This window comes from Egretta garzetta, unplaced genomic scaffold (genome assembly GCF_000687185.1).
Source record: "Egretta garzetta isolate BGI_Z169 unplaced genomic scaffold, ASM68718v1 scaffold34, whole genome shotgun sequence".
Lineage (NCBI taxonomy): Eukaryota > Metazoa > Chordata > Aves > Pelecaniformes > Ardeidae > Egretta > Egretta garzetta.
The window spans coordinates 3,008,006-3,014,527 of record NW_009259586.1 but is presented as its reverse complement, the minus strand read 5'-3'; the positions used below and the strand labels follow the sequence as shown (position 1 = coordinate 3,014,527).

General features: G+C 49.0%; 1 protein-coding gene across 1 annotated transcript in view; it reads left to right on the top strand.

Annotated features, from left to right (window-relative positions):
* The window catches only part of SEC14L1 (SEC14 like lipid binding 1), a 65,655-nt gene that overhangs the window by 13,891 nt on the left and 45,242 nt on the right, over positions 1-6,522 (top strand). The window lies entirely within an intron of this gene.

Here is a 6,522-nt window from a genome sequence, read left to right as displayed (position 1 = left end):
CCCATGGCACAGCCCAGCAGCCAGGGTGGGTTGGGTTTTATTTTTGGCAGTTAGCTTGCCTACGTTTAAAAACCTCCTTCTGGGTTAGTTTGAGCAGTGTCGTGTTGATGTGGCTTACATCCATGTACTAATGGGGTTTTTTTGCAATCACCTGTAGTTCTCTGGGTGCTGCCGAACGTGCCAGGGCTGGATGCGGCCACGGCAGTGATGGGGAGGGAAGGCACACAGTCACTCGCCCACTGCCGAGCTTACATCTTGCGGAGTGGTGGTAAAGGGGTGCCCAAGTCCCCTCAAAAAGTCTTTTCCTACTGACCGAGATACAAAATGAATGTAGCTGGAGCTCCGGTGGGTCTGCAATGACCTCCCACTGCTCTACCTCCCATGTCACCCTGTCTATCTTGCACCCTCTTCTGCTGCCCGAGCTGGATGTCATCTTTGGGTGAATCTTCTGGGCAGATTTGTCCAATTCTCTGCAGCCTGGGGGTCTTGCCTCTGCTCAGCTGGTGCTGCCTCAACTCCCATCATTGACCCCTTGCTACCTCCTGGGTGCTCAAGGCCCCTCTCCTTTCTTGCTCCCCATAGAAATGGGGCGGCAGAGGCCCAGGAAGGCCCCGGTGCACAGGGGGTGTTGGGGATGGGGCACTGAGGAAGCACTGGGCTTGTTTCCAGTCTCTGTCCAGGGTGTTGTACTAAGGCATATTGGTTCTCTTCATCATTGGGCTCTTGTTTAATTCAGACTCAGGCTGGTTATGACCAAAAGCAAATCAAACAGACCAGCTGTTCATTAGCTAATTTGAAATACTCAGTGGTCACGCATTAGTCTGTAGCTACCAGCTTGAAACCACGACTGCAAATAGGCTTCCTGTGCTGGAGATCATCCCCTTCATTAAACCAAGTTATTTTGAGACCAGTATTTGGAAGCTGCCCTCAGAAAAGACTCCTACACATCCCGCTTGCACAGGGGTTGCAGAGCCAGTGCTTGACTCAAAGGCAACACCACCTCTTCCTTCTCAGCTCAGGCTCCCCCTGTCCCATGCTGACAGCTACAAGGGGCAGGAGGTGTTAAATATATCATCCCCCATCCCTAGAGAGACGGAGACAAACTCTTGGTGGGTATCCCTTCAGTGGAGCTCTGCCACCAGCTCACTTATCCAGGGATAGAAGATTCTATCAATCTCTGTTCAATCTTGCCCAGCAAAGAGATTGCAAACGTGGCTTTCCATCATGCAGTACATTAGCCAAATTAATTCCAGGACAGAGAGTCAGCCAGTGGTGCTCGAGGCCGAGACAGATTAATGCTGCAGCCATGGTCAACCTCAGCAGAGCTGCTGCTCGCAGCGTGCCAGCTCCCCGGCTGCAGCCAGCCTTCTGCTCAGCCATGCCGTCCATCTCGCACTTTCCAGGAGCGTTGAACTCGCTGGAATTGGTGACACAGACAATTCAATTGGAAGGAACATCTGTCTCTAAATTGTGCTCCCCATTCAGGCTGCCGCCGCTGCAAGTGGGTGACATTTTTTATGCGTCTTGCTTGCTTTCTTTAATCTCCCCAACACAGGCACGCCTGTGGAGCACAGGAAGGTTCCTCCCCTCTGACAAGGAAAAAGAAATTAGCAAGCAGATTGAGCATGTATAGCAAATAATGAGATTGCCTTGGATACAGGACTGGAATTCATGCAAAGAATTCTGCTGATCAGGGGAGATAAGCAGCATTTCTAGGGCCTGCAAATAGCATCCCAAGACTTCTATTTCTCAGATGTTTTCTAAGAGATCCTTGGATGAAGGCTGCCAGCAAATGCCTGATCCACAGACAGCACGATTTAAAAAATAAATCCTGAAATAGCTATACTGGTAGTTATTTTGGTGTGCAAGTGCCTCGTAATGGTAATGCCTCCTTTTCCCTCAGGCACGGGAGTCAGCTGTACCCGCGCTGTTAGGCTGGCAGAGCAGCAGCCGCACAGGCGGCTTGGCCCGACGGAGGTCCAGTGAACACCCACAGGGTGCAGACCCGCTGCTGGTGGAGTCAGTGGGTCCTTTAAAAGGAGCTGGGTTTGTGGCATACTTTTAATAATAATTAATTGTTTCTTATTACTCTGGTGTTAAAAAAAAAAAAAAAAATTACTGACATTTTACAGGCAAACAGGGACAAAGTCTATACCTGGCGAGCAATCCAACAGCTTGAGTCAACGCTTGTTGAAGCAGGTGAGAGTATTTGTACCGTCAGACTTGAGAGAGATAGTAAACAGCCTTTGTTTTTATTTTCATAGGAAATGTACTCATCCTTGCGTTTGCTGTGCCTCTTGGCTGAAGTGCTATTTTTCTAAGGATTGGAAAGTGTTATTAATGAACTGATCAGATCTGGGTAGTCCTTTTACTCGTTTAGAGAGATGGCTCGTGGCAGGCTGTTGAATGTGAGGTAGGTACCAGGTGGCTCCTGGGCAGCGGCATGTGGGCGCAAGGGCTCTTTCCAAAGGCAATTGGAAAAGCTGGGCATTCCCAACAGCCCAGTAAACCCTTCCGTGCTTGCAGCTCCAGCTCCCTGTATTATAAGCACAACATCTTCAGCAACAATAAAGTAGCCCAGCAAATAAGTTGTCATCCGTGTGGTTTTCCCTTTATACTGGAAAAATGGCCGTGGGGGTGAGTTCCCTTTGACATTTTACCCCGCCCCATGCCACCTCCCGATGTCTGAGGGATAACATAATCCCGTGGGAGCCTCAAAGCCTGTCTCACGCTCCCCCAAGACGACTTTGTGTCTGTGCTATCAGCCTTCTGCGTGTTCCAAATATCCAACGCGGGTATTGGAATGAGGGTTGGATTTGATGCTTCACCCAGAACCTACACTCGGCTAGCTGCTCACGCTTGAGTTGTTTCTGTACCAGCAGCCCCCCCTGCACCACCTGCTCGCTCTTGCTTTAGCACCACACTGCGTACGTGCGGCGGCACCGAACGATGCAGGAAGCCTCATATGGTTACAGGCTTTGCAACGAGAGGATGCGAACAGGGGCCGGGATCGTTCCACGTGCTCACCCTGACTCATGCGTGTTCTGAATCAGGACTTTGTCCTATTTGCCACTGTTCATCTGCGTAACCTTTGCTATGTCAATGGTGCCTGTACTCTGATGTCAGAGCTGGAGTCCAAGCGCTGGCAGCTGGTGTCTCTGGCCAGCTCCCAGCCTACAATTCAATTTTCCTATCAGTCACTTGAGAAGAAAGGAAAAAATCATGTTTCTCACTGTCTGTGGCATGAAAACATGAAGGGCTCCAGTCTACAAGGTCATTTAAGGCTTTTCTACACCGTGACACGTGGGTACAAGGTCATTTAAGGCTTTTCTACACCATGACACGTGGGTACAAGGTCATTTAAGGCTTTTCTACACCGTGACATGTGGCTACAAGGTCATTTAAGGCTTTTCTACACCGTGACACATGGGAAAGTTCAGATAAATCAAATAATGGCATAAAGTTAATAGAACTTCACAGTAAACTACAGCCAGTTTAATCCTGAATAAAAATCTCAGCACAAGAGTTAAATGCTTTATATGTTTTATACAGTAGCACCACTTCTCTGAAGATGGATGCGTTGGGGATGTTTTACCATGTTCCCAATCCTGCCAGTGGTGGAAAACTACCAGAGAGCGAAAGGCGGCAGTGATGGGGAACAAGGGGATCGCCCTGGGAGTGAAGAGCTCTGGTTCGCTTTCTCATACTGACTCATGGCATGACTTTTCCTACAGCATTTTGTGAGCCTCGGTATTTGTATCTGCCTATTGGGATTATCAGTATCTTCCCCACCTTTACAGAGGGCTTTCAGGTCTCCAGAGATACGTGGAGATGTTTCTCCTCCTGTGTACCCTTTCCCCAGTACGGGATGTACAGGGAGCTTACAAAAATTCGTACAGCTGTTACAGGTGAGCACGTTCAGGTATGTGTCTGGAGGACTGAGCTTGGGTGAACTTTAATAAATGTACAGCTTAGCCGCAAGACCTCGAATGAACGCCTGTGCTCTCCCGTTGAGACCTCCTAGCAACATCCCCCCTTTAGTACAAAAGCTGTGAAGATGAGACCTGCTGGACAGTGAGAAGCCGGGACCACTTCAGTTCTATTCACTCCCTGGGATGCAAATAAAAGAAACCAGAGCAGGTCCCTGCCTGCCGAAATTCCAGGGGTTTGCACTGAATTACAGCAAGGCCCGGAGGTGTTGTGAATCTTTCCTTGTATACATCAGCCCCGCACTGCTCCCAGGCAATTGCACTTTCAGTTAGTTATTATTAACAATAAAGGACTGACTACCAATAGTTCTCATTAATTTCCATGGCAATATTGCGTGAAACAAGATAAACGACTGGGCTTTGAGTTGCATAACTGGAGTTTGTAACGTGAAGGAATGCAATCCAGGAAAAGTGTTCATGGTGGGGAGTGACTGACCTTGCATAACCTCCCTAAGGCCCAACTTCCCTTCATATCTGGCAGGCTGCATTCCTGATTTTCTGAAAATATTGAATGGTTTGCACTTGCAGCCTCTGTCCTCTGGGCTCCGGTCTTCAGCACGCCTCACGGCATTCTTTTTTTTGCCTTTTATTCATTTATATTCCTTCTAACGATGCACTGCTGGAGCTTCCATAGGAGAAGAAGTAACAAGAACATAAACAATAATAGAAAAATTTAAAAACATACTACTTTCCTCTTCTGTGTCCATCTTGTTAAGATTATCGTTTCTGCAGAAAGCAGGCGAGACACCTGCCTCGGCTGATTTAGACATTAAATTATGGACTTTCACTTTAATGCTTTCACTTTATCAATAAACTCCGAATACCTTTAAAAGTCCAAATAAAGCTTTTCTGGTTATACGGCCATTTGGCTAAGTAGAATAGTGGCAGTCAGTACAAATTAAAACATTTCCCAGAATCTAGAGAGAACTGTTATGAACAAAGAGGAATCTGAGTGGGCGTAAATTCCTTGCCCTGCTATGCTGGTAGGATTACATCTCAGGCTTTCGGAGCGGGAAAAGGATGTTATAGGCATAACGGCAGGGAACATCAATCAGATAACTAAACCTAATTACAGAGTTACTGGGTTAACTAGTTAACTTCAGCTACATGAAGGCAACCGGCCAAGCGCCACAACAGAAAACAGATTTAAGAGAAACAATTTCTCAACATATTAAACAACTTCTTGTAACGACAAGTTTTGGGTTAGACAACAGACTGTTCTTGACTAACTTCAAAAGACACATGGTTTGTGCAGGAAAGGACTGTAGCTGAATCACTCATTAATGGTGCCCACAAATTCAGCCTTCTTAGAGAAAGACTTGCACTAGAAGGACAGGATAATGACACTGAATTTTAGTAGAAGTGGGCCCCTCACTACAAGAAAGACATTGCGTTGCTGGAGCATGTCCAGAGGAGAGCAACAAAGCTGGGGAGGGGTCTGGAGCACAAGTCTTATGAGGAGTGGCTGAGGGAACTGGTAGTGTTTAGTCTGGAGGAGGCTGAGGGGAGACCTTGTCGCCCTCTACAACTGCCTGAAAGGAGGGGAGAGCCGGGGGTGTCGGGCTCTGCTCCCTAATAACAGGCAATGGGATGAGGGGAAATGGCCTGAAGTTGCGCCAGGGCAGGTTTAAGTTGGACATTAGGAAAAATTTTTTCAGTTAAAGGGTTGTCAAACACCGGAAGGGGCTGCCCAGCGGAGGGGTCAAGTGCCCATCCTTGGAGGGATTTAAAAGCCGGGCAGACGCAGTGCTCAGGGACAGTGGTGGGATGGCAAGGTTAGGGTAATGGTTGGACTTGGTGAGCTTAAACGGCTTTTACAACCTAAACAATTCTATGATTCTATGATTTTCTGAGGGAGTAAGTTTACCCATGTTTTGCGTAAAAGAAGTGCCTCAGTGGAGGCATTGAAGGGAACACAGGCACTGGTCCCTCATTTTCGAGTTCTTATTTTAGCACAGTTTGTGACACACTGGTACTGTACAAAACATAATTGCATTTCTTGGTTTTAGTACATGGCAGTTAAACCATGCGGCACTCCTGTCGGACGGGGCAGAGCCGTGTGCCTGTAGAGCGCCGAGCGGCCTGCACGCCTCCCACCCCTGGGACAAGCCCTGCACCTCCTCAGGCGATGAGCCTGAACGCGGCGACTGCTTACTAACGAAATGATATGGCACGTGGTCTCAGGAGATACCCTCGGCGATCCTAGGCTGCACGTCTTTGCCCTTTCGGGAGGGATAAACTATGTCCCAGCCGGGTCTCTGCTCCTCTCAGCCTGGCACCATCACCTGAAGCACCCAGCCGTGCCACCACAGCTGCCCCAGGCCCTGGCCGTTACTCCGGGCTCTCGCCTCAGACTCAGCATCGCTGCCCAACCTCGTCCCCTGCTTCCGATGGTCCTCGGCACCCACGCGGAGCCCCCTGAGGAGCCAAGGTGTCGGCCAAACCCCCTCGAGGAGGGCAGTGATGAAGGGTTTGGGACCAAAGTGGCGCTCGGGGAGGCTGAGGGAAGGGGAGGTGCCCGCAGGCGGGGGTC